General features: G+C 44.3%; 1 protein-coding gene across 1 annotated transcript in view; it reads right to left on the bottom strand.

Annotated features, from left to right (window-relative positions):
- Positions 1-19,973, bottom strand: part of BACH2 (BTB domain and CNC homolog 2) — a 360,151-nt gene extending 340,178 nt beyond the window's left edge. The window contains exon 1 of the mRNA XM_068551454.1: positions 19,495-19,973. The gene's annotated coding sequence lies outside the window, so the exon portion shown is untranslated. The remainder of the gene's footprint in view (positions 1-19,494) is intronic.
- Between the last annotated feature and the right edge of the window lie 256 nt (positions 19,974-20,229).

Here is a 20,229-nt window from a genome sequence, read left to right as displayed (position 1 = left end):
AACTCAATTTCGTTTCTTTTTATGGCTGAGTAATATTCCATTGTATATATGTGCCACATCTTCTTTGTCCATTCATCTGTCGATGGACGCTTAGGTTGCTTCCATGTCCTGGCTATTGTAAATAGTGCTGCAATGAACATTGTGGTACATGACTCTTTTTGAATTATGGTTTTCTCAGGGTATATGCCCAGTAGTGGGACTGCTGGGTCATATGGTAGTTTTATTTTTAGTTTTTTAAGGAACCTCCATACTGTTCTCCATAGTGGCTGTATCAATTTACATTCCCACCAACAGTGCAAGAGGGTTCCCTTTTCTCCACACCCTCTCCAGCATTTATTGTTTGTAGATTTTTTGATGATGGCCATTCTGACCAGTGTGAAAATATTTGCAAATGAAGCAACTGACAAAGGATTCAAGCAGCTCATGCAGCTCAATGTCAAAAAAACAAACAACCTAATCCAAAAATGGGCAGAAGACCTAAATAGACATTTCTCCACAGAAGATACAGATTGCCAACAAACACATGAAAGGATGCTCAACATCACTAATCATTAGAGAAAGGCAATTGTATTTTTAACAGCTATTAAGTTCAACATCAACCTCATTATCTACTCAGTATTTAAAACGGTGATCAATCTAAAATTCAGTAAGATGCTAAAATTATTAAAAACAAGTTTATAAATTATAAAAAATTTTGGACCTGGGACTGTCTTATTCATTTTATGTCTTCCCAGAGCACTCAGCCCAGAGCTTTGAACACAGGAAGTGCTCAGTATATATTCATGATGAATGAATGAATGAAAGAACGAACAAAATAAGCAACCAAGCTGGTAGCAAAAAGTCTAGCTTTCCACCTCACAATTACTAATATGATAACGTGTGGTGACATTTATTCACAGTCATTTGTGGATAAAGAAATCAAAACTTGAAGAATCACACTAAGATGGAATTTAGATGTTAAGTCAATCCTATAAAAGGAGGGGAAACCCTGCTAAATTAAAATTAAAACAGAATTATAATGCACTAAAGTTATTAAAATGTCTATAGTACTTTACATTTTATAAAGCCATCTGTCATATATTATCTCATCTAGATGACATATATACACCACATATTATCTAAGCCAACCATCAAAGTACAGTTTCTTTATCCTATACGCCAAAAGAAAATAGATCTGGAAATATGTGCTCAAACCAAGTAACTCATGGTTACATGGCCTTAAAAAAACATCTTTTATTCATGAAAAGTTTTCCCTATTCATTTTTGCCATATAGTGAAGCATACTTTATATCTGATTGTAAGTCATTTACATTTACTTCTTTATTTTGGAATCTTATGACTATCATGTTAAGTATTAGTTTTACTATGGACATCAAAAGAATAAATGACTAATTACATAAAGGGAAAAGGATGAAATGAATCATGGGTTCCACCTGAACTTCATCAGTTAAAAGGATGAGTAGCAAAATCTTTAAGGAAAAAAAGAAATGAGCTTAAATTAGTCATGGTCTTTTGAGGGGGAAAAGGTAAAACTATTTTACTTGCCTGATATCAGATCTAGAATCTAAAAGATAAGGGGCACTGTGGAGAATCACTGTAAAATACTCAGACTTCAAAGGTTCCTATAAGGTCAAAATATGGAATATGTACAAGCAAAAAAAAAAAAAAAAAAAAAAAAAGGCTAAATATAAAATCAATCCATTATGAGATGCTTTTATTATTTAAATGTCTCTTTTGAGTATTCTTAACAGGTACTCAGAACCTTAATCCACTCTGGAAATTTTAAAGAATACAGAAGAAAAAAATTTGAAGAAATTAACGTAATTTTAAAATAAGAATCTCATCTTATATATTAAAAAGAAAAAAATCACTATTATATTACGTTTTAATTGCTATAAGCTGCCCCAGTACACAAGCAAGCTAACTTTTACTTTAGGGGAAAAATGGACACATCAATTTCAAACTAATTCAGCAACGAAAATTTGTTTCGCTTTATGTATACATAACATATTAAGATTTTTTTTTTACTTTTTAAAAATTGAGATATAATTGACATATAACATTACATTTGTTTCAGGTCTACAACATAGTGACAATATATTGTGAAATGATCACCCAAGTAAGTCCAGTTAACATCCATCACCACACATAATTACAAATTTATTTTTTCTTATGACGAGTAGTTTTAAAATCTACTCTCTTAGTAACTTTCAAATACGGTATTATTAACTATAGTCAGGCGTTTTAAATTGATAATGTCACCTATGAACTGGTAATTTTCAGTTGAGTTTATAGTTTACTAAATAAAATCACTGAATCTTAAGAATTATGAAGAAGGACCTTAGAAACATTGAGCCCAGTGCCTCTCAAACTTTAATGTAAGTGAGTCCCCAGAGAGATTCTGATAAAATGCTGATTGTGAGTCCATAGATGTGGAGTGGGCCTGAGATTCTGCATTCTAACAAGCTCTGGGTGATGCCCATGCTACTGGTCCAGGAACGACACGTCGGGTACCGAGGCTCCAGTCAAGCCTAAAGGAGACCCCACAGCTTTTGCTTGGGCATCTCCAGCCACCAGGACCTGAAAACTTCCTGCACCGGTAGACGCTGCAGGGATCTGACTTGTGGAGCAACAAAGAAAGTTGGCTTCCTCTTCTAATGATGGAAGAGAGACACCCTTTCTCTCCCTACATCTCCTTTTTTCCAAGGTAAACTTCCCCACTTCCTTGGCTACTCTTAGAAGTGATCCGTTTCCAGATCCCTAACATCCTGATCACAGAGGATGCTCCCTCCATGGTCAACATCTTCCTTAAAATAGTCCCTTGGGACGGGGCACAGTATTCCCTACATGGGACAGCCAGGCCTGGGAATAGTTGAGCAAGACCACTGCATTGCCCCATCTAAATGGCACGGTTCACTTAACCTGGCTCTATGCAAGTCTCACCCTCTGTAAGCACCAAAGACCACGCTGCACTGGCAGCTCACAATCTTGTAGAGAAACTGGTACCAAGCAGGTGTGCAAATTCTGTACCTGAACAGGTTATTTTTTTTTAACCCAAATGTAGGAATTTACATTTATTCCTGTTAAATGTCATCTTGCTACTTTTGGCTTGGCATTTTCTGAGGTAATTTAAAAATAACAAATCAAATGAGAAATATTTTCAGGAAAGAACAACTCACAAAATCCATTTCAAATTTATTATCTAATACGTAATATGTATACACATATGCAAAAAACCCACACACTGTTAAAAAATAATTATAAAAAAGAACATCATTGGGACCACTTTTCAGGCTGGAAAATAAAACATTTTGAGGACCTTGGAAGCCCCCAAAGAGTTCCTTCCCCACCCTATCCCACTCCATCACCTCTAGAGGTAACCACTACGCTGATCTTTTTGGGTGGCAATCATTCCCTTAATTTTCTTTACAGTTTTAACATCTATATATACATCCCTAAACAATCTACTTAGTTTTGCATGCTTCTGAACTTTACATAAATGGAATCATTCTGTACATATTCTTCTGTGTCTTGCTTCTTTCATTGGACATTATGTTTTTAAGATTCATCCATAGTGGTTCATGCATTTTTGTTTAACAGACACTTACACAGAACTTACTACATGCCAGTCACTCTCCTAAGCATGTCAAAAATATTAACTCATTTAATCTTCCTAACAACACTATCAGGTAGACACTATCATTTTCCCCAGCATACAGATGAGGAAACTGACCTGCCGTGAGGTTAAGAAACTTGCCCAAGGTCACAAAATTAAGTGGCAGACCTGGATTTTGAACCCAGGCAGAATCCTTGCTCTTCAGCACATCTCTCCACACCCTCCTGTATGTGGTGTTATTGGCTCTTTTCTTTCATGGCCAAAGAGTATCCCAGTGCCTAAGTACAGCAAAACCAGTTGATTCAATATGATGTTGATGAGTATTTGGGTTGTTTCCAGTTTTTGCTCTTATAAGCAATGTTTCTTTGAACATTCTTGTCAGTGTTTCTTGAAGCACATGAGTAAGACTTTTTCCTAAATGTATTATCTAGGAGTAAGATTGCTAGATTGTAAGTTAGTAACAGGCTGAACCTGGTTAGGTAATAAACTGTTTTCCAATGTAATTGTATCAAGTTATACTTCTACCAACTATCTATAAGAACTCCCATCCCTCCACATCCTTACCAACACATGGTACGTCAGATATGTAAATGTCTGCCAATCCAGAGAGTATGGTATATTACTACGATTTCAACTTGCATATGTTTGATTATTAAACTAGCTGTCTGGGTTTCTTTTGTGAAGTGCTTGTTTAAGCATATGAATGTACAGCATCATTTTTCTATTGCGTTGTCTGGCTTTTTCTTATTGATTCATGTGTTCTTTACATATGCTGGACCAGTACCATAAATGTCCCACAAATATCAATCAACCACTTTGGGCTTGTTTTCTCACTCTTCATGTTTTAATAAACGGAAGTTCTATTCACAATTGTTTCAAACAACAGAAGTGAAGGCCTCCTCACACATTTTAAACTTTTTGTACTATTATAGAAGAATTTCCTAGGGCTGCACTTAGAATCCTTCATATCTTTTCATTAATTATATCTTAAGAAAGTCTAATTTGGGAGTGGTCAAGAAAAGGACAGTATGCTGACAATGACTGATATGGAACAATAAAGCTGATGAACCTGAAGTCTATAAAATCTCAAAGGATATCAACTTGGGAATTTGGACCATTTCAGCAAATCCCGCAATATTTCGAGGACATATACAGATCCAACTCCTCCTTTTAAGGCTTTCCTGTCGTCCAATCTTTGCCAGCTCTCTTTTCTCCCAACACCCACCACACTTACCTCTACTATTCATCCTGGCCCTTGATCACATCCTGCCGTGCACTGTACTTCAAATGCTTCATGCTTATATATGTCACCTCCAAGATGAAATGTAACTTCCCTACAGACTGGGACTGTATTTCACACACCACATCCTGGGCCTAACAGAGTTTGCTGCAAAGAGTAAGCCCCTCGATAAGTAATTCTTGATTTGTACAAGAAGAAAGTTTAGGACAAATTAAAGTAATTCTTGATTTGCGCAAGAAGAAAGTTTAGGACAAATTAAAGTAATTCTTGATTTGTGCAAGACGAAAGTTTAGGAAAAATTAAATTCTTGATTTGTGCAAGAAGAAAGTTTAGGACAAATTAAGAGAACTTCAGAGCCAACATGTATAACTCATACATTAGGAAACTGTACAAAATAAAAACATAAACCAGTTCGAAAGACATTTAACAGAAGTTGAGTGAGAAGAAAACACTGATGAAAAATATATCTGAAATGGTAGCATGGGAACAGGTTATAAGGAGCTTTACAGGCTCTGCTGAGGACTTTGGACGTGTTCAGTGGGCAAGAAGCCATAGGTGATTTTTAAGGGACAGTCAGTAAGTCCATTCATTCATTCAACAAATACGTGTTTAATGAGCAGCCCCTTAGGGCCAGACACTTTTCCAGGCCCTTGGACTTCCACAGTGACCAGAGGAGACAAGAGCCCCTGAGTCCCGGAGCTGATTTCATAGTGAGGGAGACAGATGGACAAGCAAGCAGTACATACAGGAGGCCAGAGGGTGATAAAAGCTATGGAGAAAAGGAAGGAGAGGAGTGGGCTTGGGGTGCCTGGGAAGGAGGATGGTTCCCCCCACTCCACAGGGTCAGGGAAGGCCTCTCTGATGGGGGCAGGAGACAGCTCAAGGCCACAAGGGAAGACTGTGTGTCCCCCGGGATCTCCTTCCCATTCCCCCAGACCTACCAGGCTGTACGAGCATTTTAACAGCAAGAAGGCAATTCGAAGATCCCTACCCTCTTTCACACCCTGAGTTCTCAGCCTCCTCCTCCCCCTAAGTCTCCCCAGTCACCCCACCCCATCCTGATGCATCTCTGACCCCATGGGGATTCTCCAACTCCAGGCTGGTGGCAGAGCCATCTCAACGTCTTGTCCTCCTTTGCAGATTTCCCTGAGTCCAGGCCTACTTCCTCCCTGGCTTCCGAAGCTGGGGCCTCCCTTGGGTTTTTTCCTGGTTCCTCAGAATCCAGCCTCCTTTCCAGGATGCGTTCTTAGACACAGGTGGGAAGCCAGTTCAGGCTCCCCTTCCAATTTTCTTCTCGCCTGAAAGACCCCTCCCAGAAACCAGCTGCGGGCAGGGATGGCAACAGGAGGACCCGAGGCCACTGCAGGGCCTCCATGAGCAAGAGGCCAGGGTCAGGGAAGGGAACCATGTCGGTGCACGTTGTGTTCACATGGGTGTTACATATATGTATATAGAGTGCGTGCATATGTGTGCAACATGCCTGGGTCTGTCCAAGAACGATCTGAGAAAGGGTGTGGGCATGTAGGCAGGAGCAAAAAGAATCTACGAGAGCAAATGAGAAGAGATGAGTGTTCACACAGAGAAAGAAATGCAAAACTTGCCAAGAGAGAGAAAGAACAAGAGGCCCAGAAAGGAAACTCTACCAGCTAGCAAGACACCAGGGTAAAAAGAGTAACAGGGAAGTATTAAAAATCAAAAATGCTGAGAAGATGGCAGAAAACAACAACAAAAAGATCCATCTAAAAGGAAGTGTGAAAGAGGCAAGACCGACACAAAATTTCAACCAACAACGTTCTTATTTTGCACTTCTCTTTATAAAGCATGTATATCCCAGATCAAGGCTGATGTAGCAAGCAAGGCACAAAGGCCACTGGCTCTAGTAGCTAGGAGACAAGTGATGGAACATTTCTAAAGATGAAGTGTTTAGAATGAAAATAACTATAAATGTAAATGCAGATGCTAGTCTCATAGTCTGGAAATTCAGTTGCTTTCACTACAGAATGTAAAAAGGAAAGGCTCTTGGGTAAGACCTCTGCAGTACAGAGCTAAGAGAGTGATCGCTGTTGGTCTGACCAAACTGCAGGCAAAACAAACCAAAACAAAACAACAAAACAAGAATGCTCCCACACAGAGATGCAAGTAGATAGATAGGCTGCAACATACAAACACACACCTAAATTCCCTGTGATGCTCAAGGGTTTCTGGGCAGCCCTGCAGCCGTGGAAACGGGGCAGCACCCTCCTTCCTGTGATAGCTGCTCCTTCTCCACTCGGCTGTTTCCTCTGACTCGCATTTTCTGTGACCCTTCCTCTTGGAATCCTCTGACAATGACTCACATGGCAATAGGCTAGTCAGCGGTCCCACAGCCCACCACAATAGACGCTGTGTAGGAGGCGGGCAGCTTGGCCAACCAGAGTCTGGACCAGTTTTTTCCTTTCTCTGTTCAGGGAGGATTTGCTTTTCAGCCACATTTCCCTCAAAACACAGCCCCGACAGGAGATGCTTACTGCACAGATTTCTAAACGATGAAATGATCTGAGTTTGGCGACTTGGTCATAACGAAACTAAAAACAGTAAGATGAAAAAACAATAGTGTGATCGTCACATCTACAAAAAACAACTTTATACTTGGGTGAAATCAAGAGATCAGGAAAAAAAAAGCTCAAACTAATATTTTCCAACCTTTCACTAACAGCTAGGGCTAAAACCACATGTTTTGAAGGTCTTGCACTGTGTTATTATTAGAAGTCACAATTCTATTGATACTGATGAGTCATTTGTATCGGCGGAAACCAAGAACTTCCATCAACATCATGTTACACACAGTCACTGTGGCTTGGCTTTTTCTTTATTACTGGTCAAAGCAGCTTCAGCATGCTTATTGAAGCCAAAAAAAAAAAAAAAAAAGGAGGCGAACTCCACAAGGGAGTGCAAAGCTTTCCTTTCCCCAGCTGATCTAACTTTAATCATCCTTCTCAAGATAGTTTAGGATGCTCTGATAAACGTGTATCTGCAAAAGGAAGTTTATTTATAAACCTCAAAAAAGTAACATTTTCACTTTCCGATGAAAAGAAGCAGAACTGAACTCCAAAAACAAACAGTGAAACCATTTCTGAAAATACATGCCAGCTTTAAAATGACCCAAGGTCAGGTTTGGGGTTTTGGGTTTTGTTTTTTTTTTTTTAACCTTAATAGCATGCAACAGATATAAACAAAATCTGTCATTACTTAAGGACTTGAACCACACAAAACAAAGTGGGGCTGGCCGCTGAGCACCCCCCTGCCCGCTGCCCTGCTCCGGGCACACGTTCCTTACTCGTGCAGGGAGAAGTGGGTCAGGTCCGGCTTATACCAGGAAAGCCTAAGTCAACGGTTCAGGAAGGTTCCTTCTGGTGCTTCGGAGGAAATAACAGCATAGTCCCTTCCCTTTACTCTCATCCCCCTTCCCCTGGCCCCAAAAGAGTCCCAGAAAATTAAAAGGAAGTAAAAATCGGTTCTCTTGGGGGCTTCCCAGAAACGCTGTGATGCTTATGCAGTCTCGGCAAGGCAGAAATATGCCCAGTTTTCTACCTGGGAACCAAGGTCGGCAGTGACCACAGATCTGAAAATAGCCTCCCAGCAGCTAAGTGGCCGAGGTGCTCTCCAGGGCAGCGCTGGTGCTGTGGGCAGATTACAGAGGGGCCAGCTGAGGGCTGTAACAGCTGCATGAGTCAGCACTCGCTGCTGGTAGGAAACTGCTGACATGCTGAATGACTCGCGCAGGCAGGAGGTGCACACACCTACCCGGCCAAAACAAAAACAAGGTACATGCAAATCGGCCAACAGGAGGAACCTCTCTTCCCTCGCAGTTCCTGTTTTCCAAGGTTAAACCCCAAATAGACACAATCTATGCCGCCGCTCAAAAAGCAGTAGTCACAACGGATAATAATGAAGACTGGTAATAAACAACTCGCTCTCCGTGATGTGATGTGTGGAACAGCTGCGTTCAAATCTCACGAGCCAGTTAATTTTAACCGGTTTTAATTTTAACTGGATTTAACTGCTTTTCCTCCCTTCTGAAAAAAATCAAAATAGTTACCCTATCGACCACAAAAACTGGTAACAGACAAGCACAGTTCCTGTTTTTCAGAGGGGACTTACTTTCAAACCCACAATATCAAGATGCTTAACATAAGTGGAAACTTAAAATTTATTGTTTGATGTGGGAGCTTAAACCTGAACACAAACTCAGATCCCACAAACGTTCTGGTGTAATCACATCTCAGACTGAGTCCTATCCATCTTTCATCTCCCTTCTCTCACGTAATACCGGAGCCAAAAATCTAGAGGAAAATGGGTTGTCTGGAACTCAGAACACATTTTCCCATAGAAAGAACGCTATGTTCAGAATATTCCATGAAGTTTGTCTCAAATTTAAAATATGAGTGAGAGGTTACATTTATAGTTTAAAAAGAGAAAATAATACTATAACTGTAGTTCTTCCAAAGCCAATTAAAAACTCTTGATTGACTGTTTGAGGAAACGTCTAATTAGAGGAAGATGGCGGACAGTCTTCTAGATGAGACTTTTTGGACTCTGTCTAGTTTCACCCTGGTTCTCTAAGCATGATTTAAATGGTTAATTTCACTTTAAAATGCATGACGTTCTCTTACTTCGGCATAACATATCATTAGAAAAATCTTTACAGTTGTGAGTACAGTTTGTTTTGTTTTGTATGCTCCAAAAAGTTGATCAAGAGTTGGAAGAAAAAAAAAGAAAGGAAGAAGGGCTACAAAGAGGGGATACCAGGGATAGGGGAACAGAAAGAAATGGAGTCAGGGAGCGAGGAAGGCACAGAGGCATAACTAAACAGAAGGCAGAGGAAAAGTAGGAATTAGGGAGAAAAAAAAAAAAAAAACTAGACAGTGTACTCCGAGAGAAGGGGGGAAACTCGTCACCCAGATGCTCAGAGATCCGACCTCAAAGGAAGAATGAAAGGTAAGAGTCCAGCAGGACATTTCCACAGACTGGCGCTAGATGGCGCCATCAACTCAACATAGCATGGTTGCTGGAGGCGTCTGCGTCGGGGAGGGGTAGAATGGAGGGCAGTTCAGACTCTTCACAGCTGGGTATTCAGCCTGCAACACTTCTATATAAAAGAAGCATGGCTTCATTAATCAATCAACTTCTCCAAATGTCCAGATGTCACCACCAACCGTGCTAAACGCACGGGGCATGCCAATTTTGAAATAGACTTAACTCAATTTTTATAATAAAACTTTAGGCTGGGGAGGTAGATAAGTAAAATCCATTGCTCTTTTTTTTTTTTTTTTTCTTTTAAAATTCAACATTTAAGGATAATAGAGTATTTCGGGTTCACTGCTACTGACTAACTGACAAAAATTCCTAATCATACACCAAGTGGTTTTCCCCTGAAGCTCTGTTTAAATGTCAAATAACATACCATCTCGTTACCCGGGTTTATGCGATCAGATCCAGTATCTGGCAAGAGAAAGGTGATGCTCGCTGGCAAACATATTATCACATTAAAAATTACCTGCCCTTCATATTTTTTTAACATCTTTATTGGAGTATAATTGCTTTACAATGGTGTGTTAGTTTCTGCTGTATAACAAAGTGAATCAGCTATATGTATACATATATCCCCATATCTCCTCCCTCTTGCGTCTCCCTCCCACCCTCCCTATCCCACCCCTCTAGGTGGACACAAAGCACCAAGCTGATCTCCCTGTGCTATGCGGCTGCTTCCCACTAGCTATCTATTTTACATTTGGTAGTGTGTATATGTCCATGCCACTCTCTCACTTCGTCCTAGCTTACCCTTCCCCCTCCCCATGTCCTCAAGTCCATTCTCTATGTCTGTGTCTTTATCCCTGTCCTGCCCCTAGGTTCTTCAAAACCTTTTTTTTTTTTTTTAGATTCCATATATATATGTGTTAGCATACGGTATTTGTTTTTCTCTTTCTGACTTACTTCACTCTGTATGACAGACTCTAGGTCCATCCACCTCACTACAAATAACTCGATTTCGTTTCTGTTTATGGCTGAGTAATATTCCATTGTATATATGTGCCACATCTTCTTTATCCATTCATCTGTCAATGGACACTTAGGTTTGCCCTTCGTATTTTCAATATTACAGTGGTTTATATGCTCTAATCTGCTTGTCTATATTCTCTGTCTCCAGGGTTGGGTTTATAAAGCGCCCTCTCTTCACTCAGGAATTCCCTCCCATCACCAGGGTACCTACCAGTGTATGAAATTCTACTAGTCCCATCTCTAGGGTTTTACTTCTTTGGCTCTGTCTCCTATTAATAAGCTGATGCTTCAGAAAGAACTAATGCACTAGGTATGCTCAGTTACTTATACCCTAGTAATATGGTTTTCATAAAAATCCTTTTCTGAGATTGGTTTTGAAAGGGAAGGCGGGGACTGGTTAAGAGCATTGGGTGGCCTAAAGGCAGCAAAGCACAGAGTGAAGAAGTCAGGGCAGAAAGCGGCCACTGGGAGAACTGAGAGTGAGCCTTGCTGGTTTCTTTACAATTGCAGCAAGGACCGTCACCCTGATGCAGATCTTCCCAAGGAGATATGTGAAAAGTAAGGGTTAATGCTAAGTATGTCTACATTTTCCTCTTGCTGAATGGGTAATAATGTCTTTTATAGTTAATTTCATTTTTTTTCACAGTTTGACTCTTCAGGGCTCATTCATTTGCATAATATGGAAGCTTGAACCTATATAGATGTTCTACAAATCAATGCAAGTAATTCTCATACTAAATCAGCAGCTTTAATTTAAGCTCATCATTGTTTGCATAGAAATCTTTATGCACTCATCTGCTTGATTTTTTTAATCACTTAAAACCTCCAACAGTGACACACTAAGCATCTCCCCATTTAGCCATCTCCAAAATTTGAACTAAATACTGAAAAATAAGCACAGTACATTCATACGCTTGATCATTTCCCAAATTAAGCTTCAAGCATATGCTTAATGTTCCAGCAGCTCCAAAGATAATGCTGCTTGACTAAAGATGACAACTTGGACGTCCAGCCCAGGACAGAGCTGAGTCAGCGTTCTAAACAGTGACCCTGCAAACCCGGGGTAATCAGGGTCACTGCCAAACCAACTGCCTAGCAGAGTCCTTTAAAACCATTCAAATCTCCTGTTGAAGGTTGCAACATGCTAATCTGGCAAGATAATCTCTTCCTGAAATTGACTAGAATGAGAGCAAAGGTTACCTGCTTTTATCTGTTACTAGCAGCTAATACTTCTAATTAGGAACTCTAATGGAATTGGTTCTGAATGAAATTCTTCCTCCTCAGTAGAATAATCTACCTATTATAGGAATGGTTTCCTACACCTTTTCCTTCCTCATCCAAAAAGAAAGAAAGGAAGGAAGGAAGGAAGGAAGAAAGCTATAAACAAATTATTCACATAACAAGAGGGTAGGAGCATGAGTTACAGGAAAACCCTGGGTCCAGAGTCATGGGATTCATGTTTTGTGTCTAGTTCTTCCTTTGCCTTTACACGTCATCACTTCAATGCTCTGATCCCCAGATGGACACTTAGAAGTGAGGAATGCAATTCTTAGAAAGTGAGTGTCAGATGAAAGACAACATTCACTCAGGTTCACTGAGAAATTATTTTTCAATTTTATCTTTCAGATAGATGTCAATAACATATCCAGTATTTCAGAGTGAGATGGCCTATATTTCCACTTCTGAGACCTGGTAGAGAGCAAAAAGGAAAAGGGGGCGCAGAATAGCACAGTGGTTAAGAGAACAAGTTCTAGCATCAGACACCTAGTGTCCAATCCCAGCTCAGCTACTCATTAGCTGGATGACATCTGTGCCTCACCTTCTAATGATCACACCTGCCTCTAGGTGGTTATATGGATTAAATGAGTTAATATCAGTAACACACATAGAAGGCTCCCAACACAGGTTAGCTACCATCAGAGAAAAAGAAAATAGAGGAGTTTCAGCATACACTAAAGTCAATTTGTTTTAAATAGACACTGTCCGCACTCCTAAATTGTGCTAAGAATGGTCTATATAATCATCCTCGGTCTGCAGAGGCTGGAGACCCTCCCACTCTCGGGTAGGCAGGGGCTTCCGATAAGCTGGACTGACATTTTCACTAGAGACCCTCGCCCAGGGCCCGCACACATCAGCCAACTGGGAGGGCACGGCTGGGTAGCTTCTAATCATTCAAATATTGTCAAAACGGCCCTCAATGTGTCCAAAATAAGAATGCTAACTTGCATTTTTTTCCAAGTATAGAAGCGAACAGTATTCTTGGCAATTAACAATTCTGTTTTTATCAGGTTCTAAAGACACAGGTAAATAAATCAATTCTGGACTCTGTATACAGGAACCATTATTTGCCAAAATGACTCCACGGGTTATAGCATGGTTTATGCAATACTCCAAAGGGCCACAGACAGGAGCAAATTAATAGGTTTGGGAGAGCTAGCCTCCAGTTTCAGACAGGCCCTAAAGGTAGCTCACTCCACAATTCCTCGGGGAGGGCAGCTCCAACCTCCCAACCAGGTCACATTCCCCAGTACATTCTCCAGTGCATAAAATACCTTTCCTTCACAGAACTTGCAATAAGTTATCTGTGGCTGTCTGATAAATGCCATCCCTCCTACCAGATGGGGTGCTTCATGGGGGTAGGGCCAGGACTGGCTTTGCTCTCCGCTAGCACCATGATCACTTAGCACTGCGCCTGCCACGTAAGAGATACACATTTGTTTAGTGAATGAATGAGGCACTTGCCTCTAAAGGCTGGCATTTCTGGACACTTGGCCCATTTTATGGCATCCACGAGCTCCTGTTGCTCAGGAGAATACAGGAAAATAAAACCTGCCGATAATCTGTTGGTACTAGGAGACTAAGCAAACTTCCTGAGCGGCACCTTCACTTTGTTTCCCTACTTAAAAGAACGGGAGTAAACACGCTAGGCTCTCCCAGCTTTAAACTCCAAAGTGAAAGTCCAAGCTAAGCCTTCTCTGGAGTAGACTTGTGAAGAGTCCGGAGGAAACTCCTGAAGCAATCGCAGGGGAGAGACAAAAGGATGGCGCAAGACTAAACTTGACAATGGACTTGGAAACTCAAAAAGTTTCCCTCTGCGACTAACCTGGAGTTTGTCCACATGCCAGCTGCAGGCTCAGAAACAAATGGAGACAATCACGAGAAGTATGGGAGGACTGGAAAGGGGAGTATTTCAATGCTTGGGAAAGGAGGAGATGAGAGCTGACACGAGCAGGAGAGGGAGCCGCTAGCAGGGGCATCAGCGCCGTGTCCTACCGCCACCAGGAGAGGAACGAAGAGGTCAGGGAGGCAAATGACACAGCTCAGAACCAAAGGCCAATTTATTATCAGGCTGAGGAACAAAAGAGAAGTTAACCAGGGGAATATGCTGGAGAAGTGGTGATTATGAGGTCACTGGGGAAGACTGAGAGACATTTTGGCTGTAATTCCAATGACTAGGATGAACAAGCACGTGAAATGCTTTCAGATTGGGGAGATTTATTATTTTGGAAAAAAAATAGCTCAAGGAAAAACAAAGGCAACATTCCTGCCTGATTTTTGAAGTAGTGCCATTAGTAGGACAAGGTTCAATTTCCATATTCTTTAGAAAAGAAATGGTCCTTGAAAAGGACATCCTGGTGGTTTTAAGGAGACTTCCAGCTTTAGGGAAGCTGAGTAGCATACTGATGGTAAGAGTAAGTTTCAGTTTTAGGGGAACTGACATTTGAACCTAACAAAAAGAAAAAAAGGGGAAAAAAGTAAAAACCTTGAATTGACAAAGGAAGAACTACTTTTCTATTAAATATCATCCCAGACCAAAAAAGATGAGTAATATTCTGGGCAATCTGAGTTTACAAAATGTTTAATTCACAGCAGGTTTCAGTTTGGACTTGAACAATTTGTAAATATTTACATAAAATTTAAAAATGGAATAGGAATGGGTTATACGCTGTCATCGACAATACAGGAGTGATTTTCTGTCATTCCCAAGGCCTTGGTGCTGCTTTCCCTAACTCGGCTTCAGCTCTGCCAAAAGCTTATTTTCTTTTCCAGAGTAACGCCAATTTTTGCAAGCAGCCCTGACTTCTGAACTGCTAGTGCCTCTGACAGGGTCATATGTCACTGGAGCCTCTTCAACATCCCAACAAGGAAAGGAGGAGACAGGGAAGCAGATGCGGTGTTTGCTGTCTGAATCGCAGATTTTGACAGATATGTTGCATATTGCATTGTTCCCTGTTCCTTGTACGTGAGGGTAGGAACTGGGTTCTCTGTATGCTATGACCCCTACCCCACGCCCAGTCATTGACTCAGGGCTGGATTGTGTATATAGGACAGGGAAATAACCTTTAGACAGTCAGGACAACACACACTGCATTCTGATGAAATTCTTTCCAGCGAGAACCTTCCTTTTCTGTAGAATGGGCACAATGCCTGCTTCATAGGGTTGCCTTGAGGAGTTAACAAGATTATGTGCAGGGAAAGCAGTTAGCACTGTTTCTGGCACATGGTGAACATTCGATAAATCACAGCTATTGTTTTAGTGGGTGTTCACAAATGTCAAATTCTCATGGAGGAGCCCTTAGGCATTAAACAGGCATGTTACCCCATTTGGTCAATAACAACTACATAGAGGGCAGGTGACCCAAAAGCAATGGATTATTTACCTGCAGAGGATTATACGGTGTCCTTGATATTAATTATTTGGACTTTCACGTTGTATTCTCTGTTAAAAAGAAAGCTATCGATCCCTGAGTGGGACTCAGTGTTGATTTCGTTTGATTTAGAGTTCTGTTTTTCTTGCATTTTTCAGTTTTCCTGACCGCTGTTAACCATTCACTTGGTGGAGACTCACAAACCGTCTCCTATGTGCCAGGCCTTTAGAAAATCGCCAAATACAGAAATATTAAACAATAAGATGTTTCAGCTCACTCAGCAGTGGGAGCCGGGCAGCCTGCAGGCCAGCTCTGGCACTTACAGTGTTCCCACCAGCATTTAGAAAATGTTTGAGTGAATATTTAAAAATTAGTGGATTCCACATTAAAACCCCTGATATCCAGCCTCCCTCGGAAAAATCAGAAGATGTGGCGACACAAAGCCAGTATTCCCACCCATTCCTGCCTGGCAACAGTCGACGACAAGGAACTGAGACATAGTAGTGGTTGCCTGCCACTCCACGTCGTGCCCCCTCCTCACGGAGACCAGCGAGAAATGAAAATGAAGGGCCCCATGTTCAAGAATTATTAAGGCTCTCAAGAAGACAACAGCAGAAGATTAACCACGTGTGAGGTCCTTCTGAGAGGGGGAAGGGGCCCTGTGCAACAGTGCAGGTCACATGCCCACGAAACTGGTCCTGCTCCGCAACCCCTCAGCCAGACAGGGAGGGTTATTTACTTAACCGAGTATAAGCCAACATTTACAAGAAGCCAGACACTGTACCCCTTGAAATCTGAGGTATACTAAAAGTAGAGCAGTGGAGCCCAGCCCTGCTGAGCTAGACAGCCACTAGGATCTCTCTCCTCCCTTGTTAAGGCTGGATCCATACCAGAGACACTAAGCATGAGTTAATCCAAGTAAAATTAAACTGCTCCCAACAATACAGATTGGCCTGAGCCCTTTGTTGGCATCACAGGAGCCTCGATCACAAATTCTGAGGAACAGCTCACAAGCGCTAATGAGTAAGTCCCCATTGGCTGTGCAGACAGTGGGCTCAGAAGTGAAGCGCTGGCCTAGGAGAGATGTGAACGTGAACCTGACCATCTGGCTCTCTGCGACTCACTTTGATCACAAAATGAATTGCAACAAATTGAAGAGCACATGGCTAGAGTTAATTGTCTCATCTGTAATCTGAACCTACTTTTAGGCAGTTATTATTACCCTCCATCAGGTGGAAACGTTTCTGACTACCACTGCAAAGTGCATTTTCCTGATGAACTGTAATGGATCATTAAATTCCATATCAGAATAACAATACTTTGCATTCATGCAGTGCCTTTCATCCAGGGATGTCAGAGTAGTTTGCAAATAATTAAGCCCCTCACACTGCAGCCGGAGGTGAGTGACTGGAAGGGACTTGCCTGAGGACACTGAGTCAAAGGCATAACTCAAAAGAATGGCTCTCTTCCAGGCACTGATAATACTGAAAAGTGACTTGGGGGGTGCGGGTGTCCCTGACTCCCTCCTTCCCTTTCTGCCTTACCTCTTCTCCTCTATGGAAGATCCTCACATGCAACATATAAAGAACTGACAGGTACCTAACAGGCATGCATATAATTTAGCTATGAGCTCAGACACACACGTATATGAGAATGTTCTTCCACGTAATCCTGGCATATACAACACGAACTGACATTTCAATCCACCTGCAGAACTGACAGACACCAAAAGAATTAACACATTTATGACTACCAAGTGGCAAACGTCATGTCTTCCAAAATCCAAAATGAAAATATTCAGCGCAAATAAAGTATGTTCTAACAAAAGTACTTTATTCCATGGTTGTGCTTTCCGTTTCTGGGACCCCCACTTGAATGCTATTCAAGTTTCAGGAACAGCAAATAGGATGGAAGTGGACAATCAATGCATTTTTTAAGGCAGAACACTAGGAGGGAAAAACATTTCAGCCACTCAAAGTTTTGGGGTGAAATGATAAACTCCTGAAAACCTGAATTTATAATGGAAATGCTGACAGACCTTTCACGGGAGCAGTTTGAACGCAACACTTATTTAGCAATCTCTCTTACAGACTAAAGACTTAATTCTAACAAGATGTCATTTTGACTCACGTTTACTATTACCTGGAAGAAGGAAAAACACCGTTTGCTCGCGAGCTGCGAGCTGCCGGAGCACCAGGGTGGAGGCAATCTCACATTTTAAGCAAGACGCTGCCGCCTTACCAAAAGAGCCTCTCCACCGAAGGAGGGGCAGCCCTTCCCGCTCAGCTTCTTTCATGTCAGCCGGAGCCTTCGCAGCTCGACATGCCTTTCCTACATGTTACATTTAAATGATCTGAGAAAACCGTTATCAGAGTTAACATCTCTAATTTTACTCTAAACAGACAAAAGCAAAATATCTCATTAGGCATCATCTCCGCCAAGGTTCGCACTAGGCAGGAAAGGATTTTTATCTAAAGTAATTACCCTTTTTAGTTAAACACACTCAACAGATGAAATTTACACAGGGAGTCAGAGACTGCAGCACTTGACAGTGAAGGTGAAAACCGAGAAACGCCGCGTCCAGCCGCCCGCCCGACAGCCGGGAGTGTGCAGCTCAGTCGGGGGTGAGGCGCCCTCGTCCCTCTTGTTTCCCAGGGCCCAAGGGTCGCGGCGACGACGGTGACCGGACAGGCAAATTGCGAGGCGCTCCTTCTCGGGCCACAGACAAAACCATCGGACAGCGGTTGTACAGGAACTTCCCCCAAGTTATCAAACTCCCCTACACACGAGAGGATGCTGGAGATACCCTGCGCGCCCACGACCCCCGAAGCCAGGGGTGCGCGGCCCCTTTCACACGCGTACACCCGGCCCTGCAGGCTTCCTCTCACGGTCCGAGTTCCTGCAAATCCTCGGCCAAACCGAGGTCCCCGAGATGCTCACTCGAGTCCCCTCTCGCATTTGGGGTAGCCCAGGAGCGCCGCCCGCCTCCCTCTCCATCGGCGCTCGGCTCCTGAGCACCCATTCAGTGAAAGGAGGAAAAGTGCGAGACCCCACAGGGCGCCTCGGCGTGGGGTAGGTGGAGAGGTGTCCCCTGGATAAACTCCTCTCCTAGGTGGAGCTTCTGGAGCTTGCAGACTGAAGTGTGGGCAGGGAGAGGAGGGTGTGTGTTGCACTTTGATTTCATGCAGAATCTTGGGGGAGGAAGGTGCAAGATTTCCCTCTCTGAAGGCACGTGCCCCTCGGCTTGAGCTCCCTGGGACGCATTTCAACAACCCGGTCATTGGTGGTAGTGATTCCACCCAGCGCGCAGCCCAAGGTCTGCGCCGCGAGCCAGCAGCCTGCCTCTTCCCGGGACCCTAAACTTGGGCTTTGATGCCCCGCCAGTCGCTGTGGTCCCAGCTACCCGGCGGCGACTGACAGCCGAGCGCAAAGCTTCGTGGAGCAGCCCCGGGCGCGGACGCCGCGGGCAGGGAGGAGGCCGCCCGGCCTGGCACCGCGGTCGCGGGCTGGGGGCCGGGGCGCCCGGGCCTCGCGGGGCCGGGAGCGAGCCGTGGGTCTGACAGCTGCTTCGGCTTGCGCGGACGCGCGCCTCCCTCCAGCGCCTCCCTCCAGCCCGCCCTCCCCACGCCTGACTTATTACCCTCTGCTCCTCCTCCCCCTGCTGTTCCAAAACACCCGTCGACGCGAGCAAAATACAATGCCGCCTCGCCCGCCGTAAACAGCCAGGCGAGAGAGCGCACAGTCGTCGCAGCGCGTCCGCCGTCTCGGCTTCCACCTCCTTACCGTTCCTAGAAAATGCCATAAAAGCGGGCAGGGCGCTCGGCGGGCAGCTGCGCGCCCGGCGGCCGCGGCTCCCTTCCCGCGCCGCTTCCCCACGCTTCCCCTCCTGCCCCGCGCGCCCGCACCCCCCGCCCGCCGCCGGGGCCCGGGACCCGCGGCCGGGGACTCACCTCGTCAGACAACTTTGCGTCCTTTTTCGCCTCCTCTTCCCCGCGTCCTCCCGGCCCGCAGCCTGGGAGGGGGGTCACCGAAAGCTCGCGGAGAGGACGCGCATCACATGGCAGCACGTTCCCAGCCCCCCGAGTGTGCCGGGAAGGGGGAGGGGAAGGGTCGAGGGGAGGCCGGGGAGAAAGCGAGAGCCCGGCGGCAGCGAGAGTGGGCAGCCGGGGTGGCTAGGGCGGCGGCGGGCGCTCGCGTTAGCGCTACTGCGGCCGCAGCCCGGGCGTGCACGGTCGCTGCTGCTGCCGCTGCTGCTGCTGCTGAGGCGGCGGCTGCTCGGCGCTGTTTGCTCCGGGCCGCTCGGCTCCCGCTCTCCCCGGAACGCCCACACTCTCAATCGCTACATTGTTGACATTCGGCGCTGACGTCACCCGCTCCCCATTCACAATAACTTTACGGGAGCCGGGCAGCGCACCTCCCCGGCCGCTGGGGCGCCGTACGCCCGGCGACTAGCGTAAGCCGCTCCGCGAATGGCGCTCCGGGGGCTGGGACGGGGGACAGGGGGCGGGCGCGCGCTCGGCCCGCTCGCGGGAGGGGGCGCGCCTCACGCTGCTGCCGCCGCACTCCCCGCTTTGTGCGTCCGCGCGGCCTGGAGGGCCTATTGCTCTGGGCCCGCCGGCCGCCTGGCTCGGTCCGGCCTTGCCCGCGACTCGCAGGGGGCTTGAAAGGCCAGGGCTGGGGTCTAG

The sequence above is a fragment of the Eschrichtius robustus genome, chromosome 9 (genome assembly GCF_028021215.1).
Source record: "Eschrichtius robustus isolate mEscRob2 chromosome 9, mEscRob2.pri, whole genome shotgun sequence".
In the NCBI taxonomy this organism is placed as follows: Eukaryota; Metazoa; Chordata; class Mammalia; order Artiodactyla; family Eschrichtiidae; genus Eschrichtius; species Eschrichtius robustus.
This window is presented reverse-complemented; position numbering and strand designations above follow the sequence as displayed.